The sequence below is a fragment of the Scyliorhinus canicula genome, chromosome 20, assembly GCF_902713615.1.
Source record: "Scyliorhinus canicula chromosome 20, sScyCan1.1, whole genome shotgun sequence".
NCBI lineage: Eukaryota > Metazoa > Chordata > Chondrichthyes > Carcharhiniformes > Scyliorhinidae > Scyliorhinus > Scyliorhinus canicula.
Genome location: NC_052165.1, coordinates 39,594,131 through 39,618,889, shown reverse-complemented (window position 1 = coordinate 39,618,889; position 24,759 = coordinate 39,594,131). Strand labels below are relative to the sequence as shown.

Below are 24,759 nucleotides of genomic sequence, written 5' to 3'. Positions count from 1 at the left end.
CTTTGGCGTGCGCCAGAGGAAAAGTTGGCGGAGAGCTCTGGGGCACTGTTGACTGCCCAGTGATCAATGGAACAATTGGTGGACTTTTTGAATATCGAATATCGAAGCAGAGACAAGAGGCCTCGGAGTACCTGGCTAAGGTGGCGGAGCCAATCAGGGCGGCCATTGAGAGAGTGCAGCAATATTTGGGTCTGTGCTGGGGCCCCTGTTAGTCGAGTTGTATAATGAATCAATGGCGAGCGGTGAAGCACCAAATTTCTTTGTACGTAGATGATCACCTAGTGTATATTTCGGACCCGGTCGGGAGTTTCGACAGGATCAATGGGATTTTGGGGGAGATTATTCTCTTTTCAGGGTATAAATTCAACGTGGGGAAAAGTGAGATATTCCCAATTAATGCCCGGGGACAGAAGAGGAGTCTGGGGGGGGGGGCTTCAGTTAGTATGGGTGAGTTTTCATTACTTTGTGATACAATGGCGTGGAGTTGGGCTCAGCTGCATGAGTTGAATTTGGTACGGTTGGTGGAGGGAATGGAATTAAGAGGTGGGGTATGCTGGTTGAGTCCAGACGGTAAAAATGACGGTGCTGCCAAAGTTTTTGTTTGTGCTTCAGAACCTCTCGAACTTTATGCTCAAATTTGGGGACATTAATAAGGAGGTGGTTTTGTTTCCAGCACTCTCACCCCCAGTGCTGTGGGACAAACCTCTGTCTGAGGGGGAAATAGGTGAGGGCAAGGGCTTGGATAAATATGCGGAGATGGTGAAGAGTGTGGAGGGGGTGCTGGGGGTTGGAGTGTGGAGTGAGGCTTTGTGGAGGGTTAATACATCCTCATCCTGTGCAAGACTTAAGTCTCATCCAGTTTAAAGTGGTACACAGGGCCCACGTGACGGTGACAAGGATGAGTGGGGGATAGGTGTGGGCAGTGTGAGGATTATATGGTGTGTCTGAGGTTGAGGAGGTTTTGGATGGGATTTGCAGATATGATGGTCAAAGATGGCAATATTTGGAGTGTTGAAGGATCCGGGAGTGCAGGTGAGAAGAGAGGCCAATGTATTGGCCTTTGCCTCACTGATAGCCCGGAGATGGATTTTATTGGGCTGGCGGAACTCGGGGCTGCCGAGCGTAGGGATGTGGGTGAGTGATTTGGCAGAGTTCCTGCACTTAGAGAAGATCAGGTTCACCATTAGGAGGGCAGAGGAGGGGTTTACCTCGAGGTGGAGGCTGTTCATCGACTTCATTCAGGAATATTGAGTCGTTAGTGGTGGGGTTTGTCTTTTCAGTTCAGGTAGGGTCAAAAGTAAAAAAAGGGGTACAGGATAGCTGAGGGCAGAGTGGGGGGAGGGCGGGGCAGGATTGAGGCTTTCATAAGGCATACCACATGACCTATCAAACTCTCTTTCACTTTGCTGTGGAAATCCAAGAAGCCTTCACAAACAAGACTGCCTTTTGCAACCCAAGAGTTTTCTGGCTCGACAGGGTGGCTGATTCAAACTTCCCTTTTCCAGAGCTGTTTTCAGGAGCTCTTCCCCCACAGAGTCAACATCTAAGCTCTCCTCTGTAACTCTAAAATGCCTGTTTTCCTCTTTCAACTCAGGTTCCATTGTTCTTGCACCAACTTTTCCAAAATATAAAAATCTTTCATGTCTTTCCTATTGCCCCCACCTTTGTGTCAAATAACATTTAATAATCTTCCCTTGTTTACTTGTGAAAACTTTGCTAGTTGTAAAAGTTCCTTACTCCCCTTTGAAATTTAACAGCTGAAAAAAAAAGGGGCAGGATTCTCCGACCCCTTTGCTCAGAGAATCACCGGGGCCGGCGTGAATCCTGCCCCCGCCAGCTGCCGCATTCTCCGGCGTCGGAGATTTGGCGGAGACGGGAATCGTGCCACGCCGGTCAGCGGCCGCTGGCAGTACCCCCCCCCCCCCAATGGCGATTCTCCGGCCACGATGGGCCGATGTGGCCGCCCGTTTTCGGATGAACCGCCGGCGTAAGTGAGAGTAGGTCCTTACCGGCAGGGTCTGGCTACGCGAGCGGCCTCCGGGGTCCTCGGGGGGTGTGAGGGTTGGGCCGATCTGGCCCCAGGAGGTGCCCCCACGGTGGCCTGGCCCGCGATCGGGGCCTACCAATCCGCAGGCGGGCCTGTGCCGTGGGGCACTCTATTCCTCCGCACTGGCGGCTATGGCAGGTGCGGAGACAAACCCCTCTGCGCATGCGCTGGGATGATGCCAGCACACGCTGTCGCTTCCGCGCATGCGCCAACCCGCGACAGCCGGCGGAGGCCCTTCGGCACCTGTTGGCGTGGCGCCAAGCCCCTTCCCCGCCGGCCGGCACGGCGCAAACCACTCAGCGCCAGCCTAGCCCCTGAACGGGCAGAAGATTCCGCACCTTTGGGGCAGCCCAACGCCGGAGTGGTTCACGCCACTCCTCGGCGCCAGGACACCCCCGCCCTGCCGGGTAGGGGGGAATCCCACCCAAGATCTCTTTATATCACCTAATTCAAATTTCTAATTCCGATCTAACTTATAAAGCACTCCATCAGGAAGGTCTCATTATAAATGCACAAACCTAACACCTCTATCCTTTATGTCTTAAACTTCCCAAACAACCTGGGCGGGATTCTCCCCTACCCAGCGGGGCGGGCAGTCCCAGTGCCATTTTCTCTTAGTATTCCACTGGAAGTGTTAACTTTAATTTTTTTTTTCCTCTAGTCTCAAACTCAAGAGAAGAAAGTTTTACCAATATTGATGGAGCACTGCACTGTCGAAGGAGCAATACTGAGAGGGCACTGCACTGTGGAATGAACAGTACTGAGAGAGCACAGCACTGTCGAAGGAGCAATATTGATGGAGCACTGCACTGTCAAAGGAGCAGTACTGAGGGAGCACTGCACTCTGGAATGAACAGTACTGAGAGAGCACTGCACTGTCGAAGGAGCAATATTGAGGGAGCACTGCACTCTGGAATGAACAGTACTGAGAGAGCACTGCACTGTCGAAGGAACAGTACTGAGAGAGCACTGCACTGTGGAATGAACAGTACTGAGAGAGCACAGCACTGTCAGAGGTATAGTACTGAGGGAGTACTACACTGTCAGAGACACAATACTGAGGGAGTGTGGTGCTGTCCAAGGGGGGCCGTTCTGAGGAAACTCTGCGCTGTCGAATGGGAACAATACATTGGTAGCATTATAACGTCTAAGGAGCACCAACTATGGAGTGCTGTACTACCTGGGGAGGGCGATGGGGGATGTATTAAATCATTCAGTTGGGTGTGGTGACAGAAATGACACTTTTCCACAGGACAATTAACTGGATGGGCCGAATCGCCTCCCTTACCTCACTGTATTACCCAGTAATTGTGTGTGGAATGTGCTGACATCTGAGAAACATAACAAGTTGTGACATAGCAGACAGAATGTGCAAAGTTCAGGATAATTAAACATGTTTGGCATCCATAAATATATCGGAGTAGTTAACAGCTTAATGAACTGGTTTCATCAATGGGACTGGCTTTTTTGTGACTGGGTATTTTCTTGTTGCAGCTCATGGACTCTGGATGTTTATTCAGCGGGTATACTCCACCATCAACCTGGTTTAATTCTGCACTTCCAGATATATTAAACTAACAATGCTTATGTCACCGTTCTATCTCTCTCTTTCTCTCTCTCTCTATATATATATATATATATATATAAGGGCAGCACGGTGGCACAGTGGTTAGCATTGCTGCCTACGGCGCTTAGGACCCAGGTTCGAATCCCGGCCCTGGGTCACTGTCCGTGTGGAGTTTGCACATTCTCCCCGTGTCTGCGTGGGTTTCACCCCCACAACCCAAAGATGTGCAGGATAGGTAGATTGGCCACTCTAAATTGCCCCTTAATTGGAAAAAATAATTGGGTACTCTAAATTTATAAAAAAAAATATATATATATATATATATATATATATATATGAGTGTGTATATATATATATATATATATACATACATATATATATATATATATATATACATACACACAAACACACAATATTTGTATTGGGATAGAATGGTCCAATATATAGTATATATTTGAGGAGGCAGTGGTGTAGTGGTATTGTAGCTGGGCTCGTAGTCCAGAGCCCCAGGGTAATGCCCCAGGTTCAAATCCCAGCACAGCAGATGGGTGAAATTTGAATTCAATAAAATCTCTGAACAGAACTTGTTTCCTTACAAGAGCAACATAGAAAATAGGAGCAAGAGGAGGCCATTCTGCCCTTCGAGCCTGCTTCCCTATTCAATACGATCAGCGTTGATCCTCTACCTCAACACCATTCTCCCGCTCTCTCCCCCATTCCCCCTTGACACCTTTACAGTCTAGAAATCTATCTATTTCCTTCTTAAAATATATTCAGTGAAAAAGATGATTGCACAGGAGAGCAGGATATAGAAACATTCATTTCATCCAAAGCCTTCTAAGGCAACCCTCATGAATCACAGCACAAATGCTTCGCCAGAACTGATTGGCACCACTTAAGTCTGCCACATTTGCTGGCTCCATTTGGGAACAGGAGCATGAATAAACACAACTATTGTTCAAATTACTGAGTGCACGCCTGTGTTTATCAAAAAGGAACAATCACAAAAAGCCAAGGAGACTCAAGGACATTGCATCAACAACCAATTCAGACTTAGCTAGGCACTGAAGAAGTTGGATCAAACACCTCAAATCACTGGTTTCTCCACAATGTAATTTGCTGTACTTATCGGAGTTGTGCCAAATTAACAACCATGTGAAACAACAGAATGATAAATGTAGAACTGATCAAGAGTCTCTTCAGCTTGATACAGTAAAGAAAATGTAAAAGTACTCAATAACGATACATTCAAGGACAACTTTTAGCTACATTATTCCATGATTGCTACACTAAGGCAGCATGGTAGCACAATGTTAGCACTGTGGCTTCACAGCGCTAGGGTCGCAGGTTCGATTCCCGCTTAGATCACTGTCTGTGGGAGCCTGCCCGTTCTCCCCGTGTCTGCGGGAGTTTCCTCTGGTGCTCCAGTTTCCTCCCACAAGTCCCAAAAGACGTGCTGTTAGGTGAATTCGACATTCTGAATTCTCCCTGTGTTCCCGAACAGGCGCCGGAATGTGGCGACTAGGGGCTTTTTACAGTAACTTCATTGCAACGTTAATGGAATCCTACTTGTGACAATAAAGATTATTAGGATGTTTCCACTTATAGGAGAAACTAAAACTTTAACCTGTTCTTTCCACAAAAATTGTTTTCTGCACAATGTCCTGTCCTTAACAACATTGTAGTTGGCAGTACACTGCAATTAGCTTTTTAATTAAATTCTAACTGCAACTAACTATACAATAACCAGCTATATGGTGGTTAAACACTGAACTAGCTCTACTTATAACTAGTTTTACAACGTAACGGAACACTAACTGTATATATGTCACGTAAGTATTTAAAAGAGTACTTTTTTTTAAAGTCAGACACTTGGTAAGGCCCAAATAACATGCACAGTAAATACACAAGAGACAATCTTTATATTCGGAACTAACGGATTGGATACAGAACCAAAACGGTTCACAACTTCAAACACTGGACCACAGCTTTTGGAAAGCGGCTGAAACTTTTACAGAGTCTGGGTTCTCTGGTGTTTCCCATTCAGCTCACTTCCTTTCTGCCCCTGAACTCTGGTGAGATGGGTGGATGCTGATCAACACGAGGCAGAATTGGGTTCTATGGAATAGCCCGCACTTTATCCAACATCTTTCGAATTAAATGCTTGCACAGCTTTATTCCAGGCATCGAGCAGTTTTCTCAGTCGCTATTGACGCTGCGTAAAAATAACTTCACAGTCCGATAATTTTTATAACGCCAATCTGAGGAAAATTGAGAGCGCTCCCCAAGGTGCCCAGTGTTTACTGGTTTCAACATATCTCGCTACCAGTGTGGCAAACTTTGCCCATTCCTCGTGCCCCTCTTCCTTCTCGCCTGGGGTTAGCAGTGGTACACTTTGCTATTTCTCCAACTTCTGTTTTACAAATAGTAACGTTCCAGGTAACAGTTTGCGATATGGAGACGAACATGGTTATATTGTGGTGCGTTTCCCCAACATTCCAACAGCACTCTCAACATAACATCGCACACACTGAGAGACCTTTCTCACCGCTGCTGTCATCTGGGAACCGTTGGTTAATCCTCAGCTTTTCTCAGTTCTAATTCCGCCATCTTCCTTTCCTCTTTATCTTCGCTGTGTTGAAGTTAACGCTGCGGAACTCAACACGCCAGGCACCGTGAACAGTCTGGGTCATCAGGAGTCATCAGGTTGACAGTGAGACTGACTGAATAGGGCTCTCTTATCCAGGTTTTTGAGTGCCTCAGCATTGATTTTCCTGTGACATTGTTTCTGTTGCCATTGCTGATTTGGCACTAACTTGTTGTTGATCACAGGGCGGATTAGACGGTAGTCCATCCAGCAGTGGTCAGTGCCTGTCATAGTGCATACGCACATCCTTGTAGTCGTCACTCAGATGATTATAGAATTTACAATGCAGAAGGAGGCCACTCGGCCCATCGAGTCCGCACCGGCTCTTGGAAATAGCACCCTACCCAAGGTCAACACCTCCACCCTATCCCCATAACCTCACCCAACACTAAGGGCAATTTTGGACACTAAGGGCAATTTATCAAGGCCAATCCACCTAACCTGCACATCTTTGGACTGTGGGAGGAAACCGGAGCACCCGGAGGAAACCCACGCACACACGGGGAGGATGTGCAGACTCCGCACAGACAGTGAACCAAGCCGAAATTGAACCTGGGACCCTGGAGCTGTGAAGCAATTGTGCTATCCACAATGCTACTGTGCTGCCCTAACTATGATGACATAGTTGAGCAGGTGTAGTGCTTGGAGTAAGAGAGAAACCATAAGGTGTTGTATTTGCCTCTCGAGCAGAGCAAGATGTTGCTTATGACAAGCCTGTGTTATAGGCATTTGGTCGGGGCAGGGTATCATTGGAGTTGGATGTAGTCTTGCTCTTTATACACCTCTCCTCGGAGAAGATTCGCTCTTTATACCTCTCTCTCTTCGGTGAAGACTCGCTCTTTATACCCCTCTCTCTTCGGTGAGTCTTGCTCTTTATACCCCGCTCACCTAACTAAAGACTCTCCCTTTACAAATCGCACTCCTCACTGAAGACTCGCTCTTTATACCCTGCTCTCCTCACTAAAGACTCACTCTTTATACCCCACTCTCCTCACTGAAGACTCACTCTTTATACCCCACTCTCCTCACTGAAGACTCGCTCTTTATACCCTGCTCTCCTCACTAAAGACTCACTCTTTATACCCCACTCCCCTCGATGAAGACTTGCTTTTTACAACCAGCTATCCTCGATGATGACTCACTCTTTATACCCCGCTCTCTTCATTGAAGACTCGCTCTTTATACCCCACTCTCCTCAATGAAGACTCGCTCTTTATACCCCACTCCCCTCAATGAAGACTTGCTTTTTACAACCAGCTATCTGCGATGAAGGCTCGCTCTTTGTGCCCCACTCTCTTCACTGAAGACTCCCTTTTTATACCCTTCTCTCCTTGACGAAGACTCGCTTATAATATCCCACTCTCATTGATAAAGACTCGCTCTTTATAACCAGCTCTCCTCCCTGAAGTCTTGCTCTTTATACCCCACTCTCCTCGTTGAAGACTCGTTCTTTATATCCCTCTCTCCTCGGTGAAGACTCACTCTTTATACCCTGCACTCCTCACTGAAGACTTGTTCTTTACACCCCACTCCCCTCACTGAAGACTTGCACTTTATACCCCGCTCCCCTCGCTGAGGTCTCGCTCTTTATACCCCACTCTACTCACTGAAGACTTATGCTTTATACCTCACTCCCCTCGCTGAAGACTCGCTCTTTATGTCCCACTCCCATTGCTGACGGTCCGATCTCTATACCCCGCTCTCCTCACTGAAATCTCACTCATTACACCATGGGCGAATGTCCTACCAACCCACCCTTCAATCTGGGCACTCTTTCCTTCACTTAATTTTCTCTTCAATCCAGAATTTCACTGAATAAATCATTCCTTTGATCTCTCACACTGTAACTGTAAACTTTATTCCATTCAACTGCCCTGTCCTTCCATTATTTAATATTTAAAAAAATATATGAACCATTTTTGTTTGCATTGAATATCGCATCTTCTGCTTCTCATTTCTGTTGCTCATATTTTACAACAAGGAAGCAGATTAAGGGGTATAGTAGTTCCATCATTAAGTCAATGCACCATCGCTAAATCTTTATGCAAATATTTTCTCTGTCTAAAATAAACAATGATGTCGACAGTCACTGGCAAGACTGAAGCAGCTTTATCCCATGATCATTCAGAAGGAATTTGAGGAAATTGAACCATCAGTCAGAACAGATCAGATCCAACTGCTGTTACCCATAAGGAAGCTCCAATCCTTCTATGATAAACACAAACTCTATTTAACAGAAGCACTGCACAGAGCTCCCAGCTCAGGGTAATAGGATGACAGATTTCACGAGAGAACATCACACCCTGGGGAGACAGGAACTTCCCCAGAAGTTGCTCAACCATCTCAGCATGACATGGATGAGTGAATATCAGTTCTGGTCTGCATATATTTTGGAAAAGGTCTGCTGATTTGCTGAACTTCATCTGGAACAGAACAACACTGACAGGATCAGCGAGTAATTCTGCTTCCCAGTCAGCCCCACCTGGCACCTCTGAAACTGAAGATCACGTTGCAGGAAGCCGACACGTATCATTGGGCTGATCGCCCACAGGACTGTCAAGAGTTCTTTCACAATTGCTCTGTGTTTGACTGCATCAGCTCGCACTCTTTAATTAAGGAAAAAAAAAGTCTTCCAATTAGTCAACTGCAGCTGTGTTTATTAATACACTGCAGCCCCACCCTCTTCAACACAACCAATCACTTCCCTCCCCCCAACACAGGGAGTGGATATCAATTAACCAATCACTGTCCTCTTCAGCGCATCAAGCTGATATCAATCAACCAATCACTGCCCTCTTCAGCGCATCAAACTGATATCAATCAACCAATCACTGCCCTCTTCAAAGCATCAAGCTGATATCAATCAACCAATCACTGCCCTCTTCAAAGCATCAAGCTGATATCAATCAACCAATCACTGCCCTCTTCAAAGCATCAAGCTGATATCATCAACCAATCATTGCCCTCTTCAAAGCATCAAGCTGATATCAATCAACCAATCACTGTCCTCCCCCAATCACAGGGGAGCAGGTAATAGTTTTAATGTTGCTACTATAACCTTGATTGACATCCACGCAATGTTCCAGTTTGAAGTGCTCTAAAACCCATGATTTAGTTAAGTACCACCTCACCAATTGACTGGTTTTAAACAAACATGTTTAGCACAGCAATGGTCACTGGAAGATGGGAGAAGAAGTGTACATTTTTCATTCAGGTGGCTATTAGAAAGAGGTGTCGCTAAGCCGAACTTCGGGTCGGAGACTCCCGGAGTGGGAGGTAGTGTATTTGTAACATGGTCAAACAGTTTGAATATCAGGCTAAAAATCCTCGAAATATACGTATGGCAGGTGGGAAGGGCAGGAGATTCCTGGGATGGCGGGACTAACATATGAGGAGAGATTGAATCGGTTAGGATTGCATTCAGTGGAGTTCAGAAGAATGAGGGGGGAATCTCATAGAAACCTATAAAATTCTAACAGGTCTAAACATGGTAGATGCAGGAAGGATGTTCCAATGGTGGGTGAGTCCAGAACTCGGAGTCACAGTCTGTGGATACAGAGTCGACCATTTAGGACTGAGAGCGGAGAAATTTCTTCACCCAGAGAGTGGTCGGCCTTCATTACCACATGAGGAGGAATTTCTTCAGCCAGAGGGTGGTAAATCTGTGGAACTCATTGCTGCAGAAGGCTGTGGAGGCCAAGTCACCGACTGTCTTTAAGACAGAGATAGATAGGTTCTTGATTAATAAGGGAATCAGGGATTATAGGGAGAAGGCAGGAGAATGGGATGAAAAGGTTTAAGCCATGATTTAATGGCGGAGCAGACTCGATGGGCCGAGTGACCTAATTCTGCTCCTATGTCTGATGGTTTAAGTAGTTGAGGCTATGAATGTATTCAAGAAGCAGTTAGATACAGCATTTGGGGCAAAGGAGATCAAAGGATATGGAGGGAAAGCGGGATTAGGCTATTGAGTTGGATGATCAGCCATGATCATAATGAATGGCGGAGCTGGCTCAAGGGGCCAAATGGGCTTCTCCTGCTCCTATTTTCTGTGCTTTTATGAGAGGCTCCAGGTGCCCCTCAAGTGAAAGCTAGCGATCTGTTCCAGGAAAAATAAGCTTCAGGAAAATGGATGTGAACTTTGTCTGTCCATTACACCCCTGGGTGTGTGAAGCATTCTAAGTTATTATAAAAGGGAATGATTCACCACCATGGGGCAATTGGAACAGGGGCAAGAACATTATTTATAAAGGGGATTGGAGAAAGATTAGAAATCCAAACATGTATGATTTTTAGAGACTAGATTGTACTCGGTGAATATACAAACAGTGTGATCGCAAGATGTGTGAAATTAATGTCACTTCTTCAAATGCCATCATCTCGATCCCAGCTTACAAATTAGGACCCAATTTATTTAAATGTCCCTCAGGCTAGCAGAAAACAAATGAATTGCAATTGATAGAATTTACAGTGCAGAAGGAAGCCATTCGGCCCATCAGGTCTGCACCGGCCCTTGGAAGAGCCCCCACCTCCACCCTATCCTCGTAAACCATTAGCCCCTCCTAACCTTTTTGGACACTAAGGGCAATTTAGCATGGCCAATCCACCTAACCTGCACATCTTTGGCCTGTGGGAGGAAACCGGAGCACCCGGAGGGAACCCACGCAGACATGGGGAGAATGTGCAGACTCCGCACAGACAGTGACCCAAGCTGGGAATCAAAGCTGGGACCCTGGAGCTGTGCTACCGTGCTGCCCTTATAGTACCTTTCACATCCTCAGGACATCCCAAAGCACTTTCAAGGTGTGGTCACTGCTGTAGTGAGGGAAATGCAGCAGCCATTTGACGTAGCAAAGATATTAAAGCCTGGCTGATCAAATTTGTTTGGTAAAGGATAATTATTGACCAGACACAAAGGAGAACTCCGCTAACTATTCTTTGAATAATGTCTCAGGAACATTTACATCCACCTGACAAGGTAGATAGACTCCCTGTATAATATCAGATCCAAACGATGACAGCTCTGACAGTGCAGCTCTCCCTCAGCACTACCCTTCCAAAAGTCCATAAAGTGCCTGGAAATAAGCTAATTTGAACCGCGGGAGCATCTTTACCTTGAGGACTACAACGGTTTAAAACAACCAACACCTCCTCAAGGGGGAACCTGTGCTGGTAACTGGGGCCTGGTTATCAGGTAGCCTTCAGTGCCATAATCACTGAAAATATCTCCACCTGGTAGGCAATGAGCACACATTCATTGTGGTGTTGGTATTCCCAAAATAGACCCAAATCTTGCAAAAGACTTGCAAATCTCACTGGTTGAACCTTTAGTCCTCTTGTAAATACCCAGCCCCCCATTAAATAAGCAAGAAAAGAAAACACTGTAAAAACGGGGAACAAAATTCTAATTAGCATTGTGAAAGGACATGTGTGTTTATGCGCAGGGTGCTGACGGACAGGTAAAAGGCAGTCACTTTCACCCTGCTTACACAGTAACTGCAATTCCCACTGACCCTGTCGTGAAGACATTCAGCTTCAACAATCCTCGTTCTAAACCTAGATACTTTACACATTCCCTCTAACACCACCAATCACAGTGGTCAATTGGAACATCGGAAATGAGACCCTTGAGCACAGGAGACTATTCCACCATTCAATGTGATCACGAACTGATCTGTGCCCCAACTCCATATATACCTCCATATTAACATCCCAGGCCCCAAACACTAATTCCAGGTTAAGCAGTGTTTCACTTGTACCTCTTATAATTTGGTCTATTGCATTCACTGCTCCCAATGTGGTCTCCTCTATATTGGAGAGACCAAACGCAGACTGGGTGATCACTTTGCTGAGCACCTTCGGCCTCTTTGGTTTCAGATTCCAGCACCCGCAGTAATTTGCTTTTATCCATATATACCTGCCTAGCTCATATCCCTTAAAACCTTTAGCTAACAAAAATCTATCAGCATCAATTTTTTAAAATAATAATTGATCTAATATGAAGAGAGTTCCAAACATCTACCACCCTTTATGTGAGGAAGTATTTCTAATTTCACTCCTGAAATATCTGGCTCAAATCTTTAGGCTATGGCTTGGGAGTCCAGGTCACATTCTCGTAAACCTGCACCACCCTCTCTCTAAGGATAATATATCCTTCCTAAGATGCAGTGCCCAGGACTGCTCTTAATAACTCCAGGTTAACCAGGGATTTGTGTAACTGAAGTATGACTTCTACCCCCTCGTATTCTACCCTTCGGGATATATATAGGCCAGCATTCCATGAACTTTTATGATTACTTTCTGCACCTGTTCATGACATTTTAATGATCCGTGTCCCCAAGTCTCTTTGGGCCTCCATTGTTTCAAGCTTTTCACCATATAGAAAGTTCCCAGTTCTACCCTTTTCAGATGCAAAGTGGATGCCCTCATATGTGCCCATATTGAAATCCATTTGCCACAATTTTGCCCATTCATTCAATCTGCCAATCCGTAACTTCCGGGTTCCCCAGCATCACATTCAGGGGTACCCCATGATGCGATGGGAATTCCTCTCGGAGGTTCCCACATAAACGTTTACCCGGTAATTGCCCAGAAGAGCTAACTTCCTCTGGACAACTGCGCTGGACTGGGAACAATCCGACAGAAGTGATTTAAATCGCTAACTTTGGGTGGTTCTGCCAGTTTTACCCTGATAGTTACTCTGAAATTGTTAGACGGGGAAAAAAATTTCTAACTTCAAAATAAGTCCCAACGGAACCTCGCACAGGACACTCCACACACATACTTCCGAGGGGACCCACCTCACCACTCCCCCTCCCAACCCTCCGCCTTGACCCAACCTCATGGCCCGGCCGGACCTGACATTCACCCGGCCTGACCTGACCAACACCCATTATCTTTTATTTCCCGTCATCAAATATATTGTGTGTGCATGTCAGTATTTCTTGACTCACAGAGTAATTGAGTTAACTTAAGTAACTCAGCAACTAGCTTTTATGTATTAAAAACTGAAGGAAGCTGCTTTATTTCTGGCACACTCTTGCCCTGGGGGTTAAATGAAAGCCTAATGTCTCATTCACACGATTTACCCACACTCTCACACACGCAGAAAACTACACACAGCTGAAGGTAAAACAGTAATTATCAAAATGGAATTTAGTTCAGTCACTCATTGTGGGACTGATGTTTCTTGGTTGGGTTGATGTTTTGGATGGAAGAGAAGACCTGGAAAAGCACGGATTCCTACAGGGCTACAAAGGATATTGTGGTAGATCTGCCAGAGGCTGAGAACCTGGTGACCTTGGTGGGAGAGCAGGTTAGAGGAGAGAGTCGCTGTTCCTCTTGCAAGGCATTGCAGGTATGTACTTAGGCTGCCATTGACTACAACAGCGGACAGTACTTTTCAGGACTCTCTCTCTTTCTGACAGAAGTTAGTCTTGTCTCAAAAGCAGTTTGAATTTTCTGCTATTATCTGTAGGCAGGGAGCAAATGGCTGCTGTATCAGGTGACCTCACATCAGTGCGGAGTCATGGTCCGAATAAGATCATGTGGTAATCCCATTAAGCATTTGGGTTCTTCCTTTTGACTGCGAGTTCAGTTGCAGCTGCAGACTCAGCCCAGTGTCGCTACAGTCAGGGGAGGGTTGATACACAGGCAGGGGGGGCTTCATTCGGGGCTGGGTGAGCGACCGAAGGGGGGGATTATTTTTGCTGTCCGGATCCACGGGCTGAGTCCGCCATCAAGCATGACGTGGCCGCTGCAGGCCGCCACTGGGCACATGCACGGCCACAGACCCGGAAATGCCCTGGGCCATATCGGCAGCTAGAACGTAAAAAGACTTCGCCTCCCAAACGGAGAATCCAGCCCAATGTTTTGTAATCCATCTTTGGAAGCCATCTTGCATTTCAGCCTTTTAAAGTGTAGCTTTCATTTTTTTAAAAAAAGAATCACAATATCGTCACTCTAGTAGAGCCAAGATACCAGTCAGGGACTTTATTAAATGTCTTCTGCACGTCCAGATAAATAATATATAAAGACTGTTCACTACTCTAATTGATTCTCCAAGAAATTCAATCAAATTCATCAGGAATGACCTACCCTGCTGCCTCTTTCTGATCAGCTCCAAATGTTCAAAGATGTTCGGTCACCCAATGTTTAAATATAGACTCAAGGAATTTCCCGACAACAGATGTTCGACCAGCTGGTCCATAACTCTTGGTTTCTCTCTCTCACCTTTCTTGAATAGTCAAGTGACATGCACAATTGTCCAATCTACAGGAACTGAGCTTCGGATGAGCATACTTTTGGCATCTACAAAGTTATCACTTAATGGTGATGTGTTACATTTCAGTCAGGTAATCCATGTTGCAGTGGTAGCATGAACTTATACTTGGAAGTTATAGACTGAAGCTATTGAAAACAATGGTAAAGGCTACAACAATTTTTTTGTAAACATTACACTGACCTGTGTCTGATGGTGTTGTGTGTGCTAGAAGGAAGCTTATTTATTTGTTTTACAGGATCTAGGCTATGCTTGGCCAACCAACATTTATTGCCCGTTCCTAGTGACCCTCGAGAAGGTGATGGTGAGCTACATTCATGAACCACTGCAGTCCCTGAGACGTAGGTACACCCACAGAGGGGCAGTGAAGGAAATGCAATATGTTTCCAAGTCAGGATGGTGAATGGCTTGGAGGGAAATATCCAGATGGTGGTGTTCTCAAGTATCTGCTGTGCTTGTCCTTCTAGATGGTCGTGGTCATGGCCGTGGGTTTGGAAGATGCTGCCGAAGGAACTTTGGTGAGTTCCTGCAGTGCATCTTTTAGGTCAGTGTTTTTCAAATTTTTTTCCTGGCGACCCACTTTTACAAAATGGCCGACTCTGGCGACCCAGGTCTATCTCCACGTTCGTAATAGACTCTCCATAGTTACTTTTAAAAAATATCACCTTAATTGTTGCCACTTCTGTATTATTAAATGTAAATATTTTAAATTAAAATATATTTTCTATTATTTGTTGTTATTTGGAGATCTAAATAACTTGCAATAAAAGTCTCTGAACGGATCAGTGTGCGAGACCTTTGATCATAGACTCTTTGTGTTTAAAGGGGGAATTCTTGGAAACACAGCTGAATTCTGGGCTGATGGGGAAGGAAGGAGGTGCACCATTAATCGCAAAGTCAGTCTCACTGAGAGAGAGACTGATCTCAGAAAGTGAGCGGAGAGCTGCTCCACATTTTAAATGTACATCAACACCCTTATACACACGCAGCACAACTTTAAACATCTGATTCACAAGGTTAGGAGCAACAGAAATTTAACCAACATAGTAACAGAAATTCAAGGTTCATTGGCAATGGTAATGGCAGACATTAAAGATGTCTCCGATTTAGAATGTTAGCCATGAAGTCGGTCTCTTTGTGTGCGCATTAATTCCGTGCTTCCTATGAACTGGACTTGAACGGATGCATTTTCCTCCTGACTGGGATAGATCGAGTTTCCAAACCCACACCCATCACCCAGGTTCTGAATGAGGCAAACAAGAATCAGCTTCGTAACAATGGACCAACTAAAAGGTGGGGGAGACCCCCTCAGGAATTATCTGCTAAATCTGGCATATGGGAGTTCCTCCGTCTACGAATTGCTGACCGGGGTATTTGTGGAAACATATCGCAGTGAATAGTCATTTGGTTTTGGGTGGGAGATGTTGGCCTGGAAAAAAGAGCTGGAAGCACTACTGCAAACTAACTTTCTGCAGAACGAGGATCTTCAAGAAAAAAATGTAAAGAATTAATTTTTCAAGAATATGTCAAGGGCAGTCACTCTCACCTCACCTCTGGAATTCAGCTCTTTTGTCCATGTTTGAACCAGGCTGTAATGAGGTCATGAGCTGAGTGACCCTGGTAGAACCCAAAGTGAGAATCTGTGAGCAGGTTAGTTACATTTTTTGTTCATTTGTATGGGATGTAGGCATCACTGGTTAGGCTAGCATCTATTGCCCATCCCTCGTTGCTCTGCAGAAGGTAGTGGTGAGCTGCCTTCTTGAACCGCCATGCGGCAAGGGCTGGGGCTGGGAGAAATGGGATACGAGGGATTGGGACTAGTGGAGGGCCTGGGGTGGGCAGTGGTGTTGATAGTGGGAGAAATTAACCCATTTGTTTTCATCCCATTTCATTTTAACTGTCTTTTACCATTTCTTTCTTTATATATATTTAATTCCCCCCCCCAATCTTATCTATCTTTCCTTAGCCTTTCTCCTCTTCCCCTCCTTCCACATCTACAGTTCATCCTCTGATGTTAGTTTCTCTGCTGTTTGACCTTTCACATCTTTCGTTCTCTCTGGGGACTGCTATTAACACTCTTTCCCCTTGGTTTCTGTGGCCATTAGCACCTGGTTTCCCTGGGTTTCTGTGGCTATGACTCATCTTTCATTCTCACTCCACAGTATAAATATTTCCCACTTTCTCTGTCTGTTAGCTTTGGCAAAGAGTCATCGGACTCGAAACGTCAGCTCTTTTTTCTCCCCAAACCTGATCCTGGGGTTTTACTGTTCCTTAGCAAAATCAATTTCTCTGATTTTGTTATCTTGATTACATTTATTTTGTTGAGTCCCTGACACTCATTCAATAATAGGTATCTTGGATGTCTGGCATGCTTCCTCCGGTGTAAATATGCTTACAAATCTATTGCTCGCCGTGTCCCCCATTAGTAACAACACTGTGATCAGTTTACAAGGAGCCCATGTTGCTCCTTAACACTATTGTTTCTAAATGTCATTATAAACACGTTTTATATTTATTTTGTTATCCCTTGCGAGTTTATTTTCATTCTTCCTTTCTGTCGCCCTTACTATCAAACAACATTCGCTGCTCTATCTTTAAATCTTTCCTATTCTCCTGGAACTGTGCTTTTCTGCATTTTGTATGGTTTCCCTTTTAGTTTTCTGGTGCTTCTTACCTCTTAAGTCCATCCAAAACTAATATTTTGGCAAGTAGAAACCTTGCCCTTCAGATACATTGACCAATTGTGTATTCCATTGAACTATTTTTAATGCCTCCCACTGATCTTCTGTTGTCTTACGCATGAACAGATTTCCCCCGTTTACTGTGAACAGTCATTGGCTCTGCCTTAACTAAATCTGGAATCTTCACTGCTGTTTCCTGTTTCTCCCTTTCCAATAGGGAATTTCTTCACCTATCGCCCCCACTTGATTTTGAGTATCCTGCGGAGACACCGCTGGTGGAAATTCTCCAGCACCCAGCGGTTCCTTTGGTAGGTGACCCCAAATCTCACTGGCACACAGAAGGATGGTTGTAGATTAAAGTCTTTCTTCTCTTGTGGAGACCTCTGTTGTTGAAGGTCCGGCTGTACAATGTTTGGAAGGCGAGGGCTGGCACAGCTGATTCTGTGCTGGATCCCCAATTTGATGATGACCTTTCGAGGAAGTTGGCTGCCGAGATATGATGAAGGTTTCAGTGGCTACAAAAGTCTCCCCGTCAATAACAATAGCTAGAGATGTAGGTGCATGTCTGGGGAGGGCTGGTGGAGGATTTTGGTTTTGTTGATGTTGAATGAGAGACCAATCTTTTTGTTTGCGACATTTGCGGAGTTGAAGACATTGAAGCCAACACTTGTTGAGATCCAACTGATGAAGAACAACAAGTTGTGTAATCCGGACAACATTCCTGCAGAGATCTATAAAGTCAGTGGTCATTAACTCTTGCTCAAACTTTCAGATCTATTCATAAAAAATCTGTGAAGAAGAATTACTGGCTTCTGACTTTCACAATGCCATCATTGTTTCAGGTTTTACGAAGGGTGGTAAATCAATTTGTGAGTGAGGCAAACCTCTTCTATCCACTATGAGGATGACTTGCACATGAATCCTCCTGAACCACCTCCTACCCATCAATGGAGACTTAGTTCTGGAGACCCAGTGTGGTATCCAGCCATCCAGGGGAACCACGATCTTTCTTGGTCAACAAATCCAAGCTGAGCGTCTGTAACAATGCAAAGACCTTTATTGATCTGTCAAAGCCTTTGACTCCATCAACCGCAAAGCTCTTTGGAAAGTCCTCCAGAGAATTGGATGTCCAGCCAAATATGTTACTGTTCTGTAGCTCCTGGATGTTGGTATCACAGCAACCTCCCTTTATAATGGGTTAGAGACTGAGCCCTTTCGTATCTGGACAGCCATCAAGCGGTGTGACTGCCAACTCTCTTCACTATCTGCCACAGCTTAGGTATGATACTCAGTCATGACCAACTACAACGAGGGTAGTGGCTGATTTAGCACAGTGGGCTAAACAGCTGGCTTGTAATGCAGAACAATGCCAGCAGCGTGGATTCAATTCCCGTACCGGCCTCCCCAAACCGGCACCAGAATGTGGCGACTAGGGGCTTTTCACAGTAACTTCATTGAAGCCTATTGCGACAATAAGCTATTATATATATAAGGGGTCATGATTTGCGTTTTGATGCAATGGGACATTTTTCAACCTCAATATGCTGAGAACCAAGACTAAAATGATCCTCCATCACATCCACCATTCACAATATTCCAAAGACTGCACAATAGGTGCCCACATTGATGATTAAACACATTACACTTGGGTTCCTCTTCCTTTGGCCGTCCTCCTGCTCCAGGTTGCCAGAGTCAGCATTCTTGCTGCCCTTCAATCTGTGTCCTTGTCCTCAACAGGTAGCAATTACACTCTACCCGGTGAATAGGATCAGTCTCTATGGTTCCTCGTTCTCCATCTCAGGTGGGTTTTACTTCCTTTGCCCAATATCAGCCACATCAACCCTGAACTGACCCTCCATCTCTCTGTGAAGTGTGACTGAACTGCCCAGATATACAGCCACCTCTCATGTGTTAGAATGTCTCCAGCTCGATGACCATGAGGCGGAGAGATTGGAGATGGGTTCATCCAGGGCAGGCTCACACTCCACAAACTCCGACAGACTGCAGTTCAGGCACAAAACCAGGCTCTGCCAAAGCTTCGTCTAAGTTATTTATATATAGGTTTTGATTTGTTGTAAATTTATTTTTCTGCACACTAACTTGTACGAAGCAGTGGACAAAACTATCAATGCTCACTGTCTCAAGCTTCCAATATAAATATTGAAGGCTTGCAAAAGAAGGCTGCAGCTGTTTCTCCCTCTGCACTGAATTCCCACCTATTCCTGATTTTAACACGGTTTTCGTGATCCACTGCAAGCACCGCACATATGGTTTACTTCCATAGGTATGAGTCACACCCAATTTACAACTGCAAATCCAGCCTCCCAGTAATTAACACTTACAGTTTAGAGCTGATGAACAGTTTACTTCTACTGACAGCTGGGGCTGGATTCTCCCTTACCCGGCGGGGCGGGGGGTCCCGGCGGGATGGAGTGGCGTGAACCACTCCAGCATCGGGCCGCCCCAAAGGTGCGGATTTCTCCACACCTTTAGGGGCCAAGCCCTCACCTTGAGGGGCTAGGCCCGAGCCGGAGTGGTTCCCGTCCCGCCGGCTGGAGCGGAAGGCCTTTGGCGCCACGCCAGCCGAGGCCGAAGGGACTTCGCCAGCTGGCGGAAGTCCGCACATGCGCCGGAGCGTCAGCGGCTGCTGGCGTCATCCCCGCGCATGCGCAGGGGTGGGGGTCACATCCGCGTCTGCCATCGCAGAGGCTATGGCCAACGCGGAAGGAAAAGAGTGCCCTCACGGCACAGGCCCACCCGCGGATCAGTGGGCCACGATCGTGGGCCAGGCCACCGTGGGGGCACCCCATGGGGCCAGATCGCCCCACGACACCCCCCCAGGACACCGGAGCCCGCCCGCGCCGCCAGTCCCACCAGTAAGGGAGGTTATTTGATTCACACTGGCGGGAGAGGCATTACAGCAGTGGAAATTTGGCCCATCGCAGGCCGGAGAATTGCCCGGGGGGGGGGCCCACCGACAGGCGCGGCATTATTCCCGCCCCCGCCGAATATGCGGTGCCGGAGAATTCGGCGGCCGGTGGGGGCGGGATTCACGCGGCCCCCCGGCGATTCTCCGACCCGGCCGGGGGGGGGGGGGGGGGGGGTCGGAGAATCCAGCCCCTAGTGTCTGTTATTGTGATAACTTAACTGGGCTTACTTAATAACGGCTGAAAATGCTGGAAATATCAAGCAGGCTTGCAACATCTGTGGAAGGGGAAAAGGGGAAACAGAGCAATGCTTTGACAAAGGGTCATCTGGACTCGAAATGTTAGCTCTTTTCTCTCCCCACAGATGCTGCCAGACCTGCTGAGATTTTCCAGCATTTTCTCTTTGGTGACAGAGTAATGCTCACTGCCTGAAAGGGCGGCTGGCTGAGTTAGGAGCTCTCGTAACATTGAAGAAGTACTTAGATATTCACTTGCGCTGCCCTAACCTTCAGGGCTGTGGGCCAAGTGCTGGTAAATGGGATTAGGGTAGTCAGAGCTTTGTTGACTGCATGGACACGATGGGCCGAATGGCCTCCTTCATTCTCTCTCTACAGATGCTGCCAACCTGCCGAGTTTATCCAGCATTTTCTGTTTCTATTTCAGATTTCCAGCATCCGCATGTATTTTGCTTTAGCCAGCTTGTAGTTCCATTTGCAATGTCTTGATTCTAGATATTAAACCAAATTTCAGCTTGAGAAATGCTTACCAGAGAATTCCCACTTGGACCGAATTCCAGACTCAAGCACTTGGCCAGTCCTGCAAGTCTTTGCTCAACCACTCTTGCTGTGATCCACTGATATAAAGAAATAATAAATATGATGTAACATTTGTGCAAAAAGTACAGCAAGGTGACAACAGACCGAGGAGTCTATGTAGCAAGGAGGGTAGGCAGTAATTTCACTTCACAGTTTGCTGAAATTTTAACAGAATATTGCAAAATGGAATCTTTCCTGTGGATAATTTGTTACTGAAAACTATACAGTACCAGAATTAAACATGTCCCTTCCAATCACTCTCCCTCCCTCCCTCACTTTCACACACATTCTCACTCCTATCTTCCTCAGCCTCTCACACACTTTCTGCTCTCTCTCACTCACTCACTCCCCCTCTCTATCCCGGATCCAGGGAATCGGAGTTTACCCGGAGCAGTCTGGATTTCTCCCAGGTTTGGGTGATCCTGATCCCCGGCAGAAAGTTGCTGATTTTCGGGCTCAGACCGGGCTCCTGCTCCGGGTTCCGGCCGCGATCTCTCGCCGCTGATTCCTTTTGCTTCCCTTCGCTTCGCAGCAGCGGAAATGGGAGAGAAAAGGGGGCGGCCGGAGCCGCGCCAAGATCCGCTCCCGATCCCAGGAAAATCCCAGCAACAGAGTAGGAGCCCAGAAAAATCCCAGCAACAGAGCAGGAGCCCAGGAAAATTCCAGCAACAGGTTATAAACCCAGCAATAGGTTATAATCCCAGAAAAATCCCAGCAACAGAGCAGGAGCCCAGGAAAATCCCAGCAACAGGTTATAATTCTAAAAAAACCCCAGCAACAGAGCAGGAGCCCAGGAAAATCCCAGCAACAAGTTATAATCCCAGAAAAATCCCAGCAACAGGTTATAATCCCAGAAAAATCCCAGCAACAGGTTATAATCCCAGAAAAATCCCAGCAACAGAGCAGGAGCCCAGGAAAACCCCAGCAACAGAGCAGTAGCCCGGAAAATCCCAGCAACAGGTTATAATCCCAGAAAAATCCCAGTAACAGGTTATAATCCCAGAAAAATCCCAGCAACAGAGCAGGAGCCCATGAAAATCCCAGCAACAGGTTATAATCCCAGAAAAATCCCAGCAACAGAGCAGGAGCCCAGGAAAATCCCAACAACAGGTTATAATCCCAGAAAAATCCCAGCAACAGGTTATAATCCCAGAAAAATCCCAGCAACAGGTTATAATCCCAGAAAAATCCCAGCAACAGAGCAGGAGCCCGGGAAAATCACAGCAACAGGTTATAATCCCAGAAAAATCCCAGCAACAGAGCAGGAGCCCAGGAAAATCCCAGCAACAGGTTATAATCCCAGCAATAGAGCAGGAGCCCAGGAAAATCCCAGCAACAGGTTATAATCCCAGAAAAATCCCAGCAACAGAGCAGGAGCCCAGGAAAATTCCAGCAACAGAGCAGTAGCCCGGAAAATCCCAGCAACAGGTTATAATCCCAGAAAAATCCCAGCAACAGAGCAGGAGCCCAGGAAAATCCCAGCAAAGGTTATAATCCCAGAAAAATCCCAGCAACAGAGCAGGAGCTCAGGAAAATCCCAGCAACAGGTTACAATCCCAGCAACAGAGCAGGAACCCAGGAAAATCCTAGCATCCCGATACAATCTCAGCAACAAGCCCAAATCCCAGTAGAATGCCAGCAACATTACCCAATCCCATGAGTAACAGGATTTTTGACCTCACTACAGCCAGGCTCTGATCCCAATACAGTTCCAGCAACAGGACCTAAGCCTCAAACAATTATTTTAACAGTACCCAATCCCGATCATATTGAATGGAACAGGAGGAGGCCATTCAGCCCTTCAAACCTCTTCCAACATTCAAGAATTGCATCCACCCAGTTTGTTTTCATGACCTATAATACTTGGCCTAATAAAAATCTAGTGCACTTGGGTACATTTTGAGTTGACCCCTGGTCTCTACAGCTTTGGATGGGAGGGGAATGGTATTGCGGGCAGGTGGGGCAGAGAGTCTAGTACTCCCGTATCCTTTGTGTACAGGAGAGCTTCCTAATCTAGTCTCCCCATTGTGGTAGTCACCACTGTTGTATTATATTGTATATACTGGTATTACGGTAAGGCCCCTCTACTACAGGTACGGGGGTAGATCCCAGCCTACTGGCTCCGCCGAGTAGGCGGAGTATAAATGTGTGTGCTCTCCGAACAGCAGCCATTTCGTCAGCAGCTGTAGGAGGCCACACATCTCTGTGTAATAAAGCCTCGATTACTCTCTTTTCTCATCTCGCCGTAATTGATTGTGCATCAATTTATTAAGCAGAGATTTTTCAAAGATGGACCTCCGCATCAAGCCGGATCGCCTGCAGCTGCATCCTCAAGCAGACAATGCCAAAAGGACTTTGCACATTGGCTAGCTTGCTTTGAAGAATACATCGGGTCTGCGACAGACCCAATCTCAGAAGCACAGAAGCTCCAGATTCTGTACACGCGGCTGAGCTCCGATGTCTTTCCCCTCGTCCAGGACGCGCCTCCCTACGCAGAGGCCATGGCGCGACTGAAGGAGAACTAAGATCAGCAGACCAACAAGATCTACGCCAGGCACCCCCTGTCGACACGGCACCAACTTCCCGGTGAGTCTGTGGAAAATTAGGCCCTGGTGAGAGACTGTGATTGCCAGGCCATTTAGGCCACTGAACATTCGAACCTGCTAATGAGAGACGCATTCATTACGGGCATAGGGTCGAATGACATCCACCAGCACCTCTTAGAAGGGGCCACGCTTGACCTCGTGGCGACCAAGAAACTAGCGCTCTCGCTCACAGTCACCTCGCGCAACGTACAGGCTTATGCCCCCGACCGCATGGCCCACCCCTCCTGGTCATCATGGACCCCGCCAGCGGCCACCCCATCGTGGACCGCCCCCAGCCAACCAACCCCTGGGCACGGAGCGTGCTCTGCAAGGCCTGCGGGAAGAAAGGACATTTCGCTGCAGTGTGCCAGGCCCACTCAATCGCTGCTATTGACCCAGCAGCCCCCCCACGTGCGGCCAGTGGGCGCCGCCATCTTCCTCTCCTCTGACCACGTGCGGCCGTGGGTGCTGCCATCTTACTCCCCCCACAACATGTGCGGCCCGTGCGCGCCGCCATCTTGCCTGCCTCACAACCAATGGGTGCCGCCATCTTGCCTGCCCCAGGACACGTGTGGCCCGTGGGCACCACTATCTACCCCGCCTCAGGACCTCTGCCTGTCGGACACCTCATCGGGCCGCTTATCGCCTGCAACCGCCGATGACCAGCCGTGTCTCACCTCCGTCACGATCGACCAGTCTCGACTGCACAACCTCGCAACTGCGTCGCCAAAGGTGAAGGTCGACGGGCACGAGATCTCCTGCCTTCTGGACTCCGGGAGCACTGAGAGCTTCATCCACCCCAATACGGTAATGCGTTGCTCCCTCGCAGTACACCCTGCCAACCAAAGAACCTCCCTGGCCTTCGGATCCCACTCCATGGCGATCCGGGAGTACTGCATCGCCACCCTCCCCATCCAGGGTGTAGAGTTCAGCGGCCTCCGGCTCTACGTCCTCCCCAACCTTTGCGCTGCCTTGCTACTCGGCCTGGACTTCCAGGCAACTTCCTGAGCCTAACCCTGAAATTTGGTGGGCCCTTACTGTTTGCGGCCTCACGACCCTTAAGGTCAACCCGCCTTCCCTGTTTGCAAACCTCACCCCGGATTGCAAACCCATTGCCACCAGGAGCAGACGGTACTGCACCCAGGACAGGACCTTCATCAGATCTGAGGTCCAGCGGCTGCTGCGGGAAGGTATCATCGAGGCCAGCAA

At 47.1% G+C, this 24,759-nt stretch overlaps 1 protein-coding gene across 1 annotated transcript in view; it reads right to left on the bottom strand.

Annotated features, from left to right (window-relative positions):
* Positions 1-21,510, bottom strand: part of LOC119955138 (tetraspanin-9-like) — a 225,742-nt gene extending 204,232 nt beyond the window's left edge. Inside the window, exons 1-2 of the mRNA XM_038781052.1 lie at positions 21,351-21,510; positions 20,917-21,003 (exon numbers count right to left, since the gene is read on the bottom strand). The gene's annotated coding sequence lies outside the window, so the exon portion shown is untranslated. The remainder of the gene's footprint in view (positions 1-20,916; positions 21,004-21,350) is intronic.
* Positions 21,511-24,759: the final 3,249 nt, after the last annotated feature.